Source organism: Eurytemora carolleeae, unplaced genomic scaffold (assembly GCF_000591075.1).
Source record: "Eurytemora carolleeae unplaced genomic scaffold, Eaff_2.0 scaffold2871, whole genome shotgun sequence".
NCBI lineage: Eukaryota > Metazoa > Arthropoda > Copepoda > Calanoida > Temoridae > Eurytemora > Eurytemora carolleeae.
Window position 1 is genome coordinate 1 of NW_019398756.1, and position 4,157 is coordinate 4,157.

The following is a 4,157-nucleotide window of genomic DNA, read 5'->3' on the forward strand; positions in this document are numbered from 1 at the left end:
GAAACAACCAACATTATTTGCTTTATAGTCATGTACTTTATATTTTCCACAAGGAATAATAGACGAATTTACAATACTATCAAATTAAAGCAATTCATTTCTTACCACACTTCTAGAATTAACAAACCCTTGTTTGTCGAATATGGAAATTGAATCAAATTCAATTTGCCCCGCAGCGGAGTATAATAATTGCAACTCCTACAACACAGGTATTACCAAACCATACCATCATGTAACCAGTCATGCTTAATCAGTCATTTTGTTTAGAATTAAAAAAAGGAATTCAAGCATTTGGCTTCGCAAACTTCGCCAATTTCATATTAGAGGAAAAAATCAATAGTGTCTACAATAATATTCGTATGGAGTCCATCCCTCGAGGATGATTCTGACAAACTTCGCCAATTTCATATTAGAGGAAAAGAATCAATAGTGTCTACAATAATATTCGTACGGAGTCCATCCCTCGAGGATGATTCTGACGAACGGCGTAATTTAAAACCAAACAATAGCCCATGTTTTGAAACAAAGGCAACAAACTTAAATACGACTCATTTTAATATAACCTTCTACAAAAAAATTGGCCTCTTCTTGTATCTGGATAATCTGGAACAATCCGTGGTGTCCTACCGAGGACGAACTAAAGTTAAAATCTCTACAGATACCTTAATAGGTAATCATGCTTAATATGCTGGAAATACATGACGCAAACCATTATAAATGGGTTGCAGACGGTTCCGACAAAGCTAATGGTGCTAATGCACACATTAAAATCGTAAAATATATTTTCTTTAATGCTTATATTTTTCAGAGAAATGTCTAATAAACCTACTTATTCCAATATTGGCCAGTATTTATATTCCTAAAATATTTCCTATTTTTGCTGACTTATACCATTATGTGTCAGTATTGAAGCTCCTAAAGAATGAAAAAAAAACAATTGAAAATTAACAAGTAAATCGCAAAAACAATTCTCTTTTATCATCCTGCTTTTAAATATTCTTAAATAATTACGCATATTTTCCAAATTCTCTTATACTTTTAAAATAGTTTGACGAGGAACCTACTGATCCTGTGCACGCTGGCTGTATGAGTCAGAAAATCTCACAACGGACAGAATAACGGTAAAAAAGATTAATAAAACCTTTAGGAGCCCGTAGAAGATTCGCAGACGTTAACTATTTAATATTATTTCACCACCATCGTCAAAAATCCTATTTAAAAGTGGTCACTGTCAAAAAAAATTTAATGTAATTTCTCTTTAATAATATGTCAATTATCTCTAATATCTGCCTTACAGAAAATAGATTTAAAAGTTTAATCCTTCACTATCAAAAACTAAATCTGTAATATCACGTCTTTGAAATTAAAAACTTAAAGTGATATAATTAAAAATTCCGTCCAGTGCCCTAAAATATACGACTCAAATTGCAAAAAATTTTCAAAGTTTTTCGGTATACTTAGTTAAAACTGGGTCCCAGCTGACAGCCAGACGAATATCGGACCTGGCGATCTCGGAGCTACACCCCAAAACTGATAATTAACGGTAAAAAAGATTTTTAAAAAAGTTCTGTGGAAAACTGGCTTTTGTAGTCACCCTCACTGGATCTTATATTTTCTTTTTTGCACAGAAACCGAGGACGGGCATGCGGCCCACACCGGACTGTAAAGGTTCACTTAATGAGTTGGCATCTAATCTATATTCTCAGTAACAAAATGCCAAATTTTAACAACTGTGCTCAAACCGAAAGGCTGTTCAGCGTAAACTTGAGGAACAAGTTTTTAGTTTCTAAAATATGCTCAAAATCTTATGTACATACTTTCTTATAGAACCTCGATAAATTAAATTATTAAAATCAAAGATATCACTTAAATATCTCAATGTCTAAACTATTTTCTTGATTTCCAATGATAATTAAACTACTTTCTAGAATTCCAATGATATCTGAAATTATGAGAATTGAACCCAACCCACACGCTCAGTCATAATCACGACGGCCTTGCTGTTAAAGGAAAACGAAAGAATTCTNTGTTAAAGGAAAATGGAAGAATTTTTTTCTTGTTTTCCCCTTCTAAACAGTCTTCTCTTTACCTAGATAAACCGAACCCGTGAAGATGAATGAGTGCGAGAATATCCTTGAATCTGTCGAAACTCAGAGGAGCTGGGGGACCTCATATCGGTACTTCTCGGCGAAAAATAACGGTAAAAAATATATTCCCATAAGCTCCCGTGAGGATCCCCTACATCACTAATGAATTTTAAATCTTTTTTTTATGCAGAGAGCAGGGGTGTGCACACGGAACATTTTGGACTGTAAAGGTTGAAACTCTTGAACCGAAACTAATGTACACGCTATCTAATAGAATTTTAAAACTTTAAGAATTTAAATTGTGTACAGCATCTTCTAATCTAAAATTTAAGTCTTCAGTTGTAAAAAATCCATGAAATTAAGTATTCGAAATTCAAAGTCCTTACCTAATAGTTTAACGCTTTAACTCAAGCCTGAATTAGAACCCTACATACATAATTAATTAAAACCCTGAGATTCTTGAATTATTTCTTCCCTCCCTCATCATATTTCTCTCTTTACCTAGTTAAGCTGAAACCGGGATGACAAATGAGCGGTGAATCTCAGAGACCTAACAGCCTCATCACTGAGCACATAATAACGGTAAAAAATATATTTCCATAAGGCCCGTGATGAGTGGCAGATTTCTTTCATTACTAATGAGTTTTTAACCTTCTATACACAGAGAGCACAATGTGAACATGGACCTTTATGGAATGTTAAGGTCGAAACCTAATGTACACGGTATTAGATCACATTTCTGAATAAAATTATAAACCTTGAGCATGTAAAATCAGTTGTATAAGTTTAAAAACTTTCTTGCCACCCCTTAACCTTTAAATTAATATTTCGGACATAAAACTATGCAACTGCAAGCAAGAACTGAAGCCAAAACGAACTTTTTAAAAAAACGCATTTTTAACAAAATTTAAACGTTGAGAATGGAATCTAAGGTTTAATAGTGTCTCTTCACCCGCTAACCTTTAATTTAATCTTTCGGACATAAAACTTTGCTATTTCAAGCATTATGAGGACTCCGGTTTATAATCTGAAGCCCTTCCCAATCCTTGAATCTTCTCTCACAATAAACTAATGCTCTTTTTTTTACTGATTCAGTCTGTGGAAGCAGAAACGTCTCCTGAACCGTCAAACCTCATCGCCTGGAAATCACGTCTCAAGAAGATGAGACTTAATCCATGCACGATATAACCGTGCATCATACCTGACTATACTTTGAGTTTTATTACAAAAATGAAAGGGTTAAATACGAATCCCTTTCCAATCTTCTAGTCAGTACCGTAGAACTAACATTTTACATGAGTCTATTCCTTAAATTTAATGCGTCCTCGCTCCAATTGAAATTAATGTTTCTATAACGAGCTTTGGCCACGTAGGCCGTGTAGACTATTAACTACATAAAGGGAAAAACATGCAGGAAGGAACCATCAATGTTCCTCGCCAGTATGTATCCAAAATATATCGTTTTACAAAATTACGCCTGCTATTTAGCATCATGATGATGTAATTCAACTAGTGTAATACTGATGACGAACCTTCAATGTTCACCGTCAGTACAATCGTAGTTTGCTGTCCATATTACTCTCTTTGACATTATACCATTTTTACATAAAATCTGTTTAATGCACTCTCATCAAATTTTTCTCTTTAAATGCTCCATTATTATGAAGATGAATTTTAAAAACAAATCAAAGACTAAAAAAAAGCAATTTATTCTCTATACTCCCCAAATTGTTTGTCTTGCAGGACAGATCCAAGTTTCCAATTAATTGAAAAAATGAAAATGTATCCTTATGATTTATCTAATTTAAAATTATGTACACATTATTTTCGTAATTCAATTGTATTTAATATATGTTGATATCTTTGTACAACCAATCTTGTTAACTATAATAACCATGATACGTAAATAAATATCTAGATTTTAAAAAGTTTATTCTTAAACTCTAAACCATATTATAGTTCATTCTTAAACTCTAAAACATATTATAGATTATATTCTTAAACTCTAAAACATATTATAGTTTATTCTTAAACTCTAAAACATATTATAGTTCATTCTTAAACTCTAAA

At 32.7% G+C, this 4,157-nt stretch overlaps 1 long non-coding RNA gene across 2 annotated transcripts; it reads left to right on the forward strand.

Moving 5' to 3' along the window:
* The first annotated feature begins 275 nt into the window (after positions 1-275).
* Positions 276-3,966, forward strand: LOC111717622 (uncharacterized). 2 transcript variants are annotated; one of them, XR_002768847.1, is made up of 3 exons: positions 276-1,543; positions 2,094-2,669; positions 3,183-3,966. It is a non-coding gene; the product is annotated as an uncharacterized LOC111717622 (long non-coding RNA). The 2 variants fall into 2 exon arrangements; XR_002768848.1 differs by having other exon boundaries at positions 276-1,121; positions 1,462-1,543; positions 2,094-3,966.
* Positions 3,967-4,157: the final 191 nt, after the last annotated feature.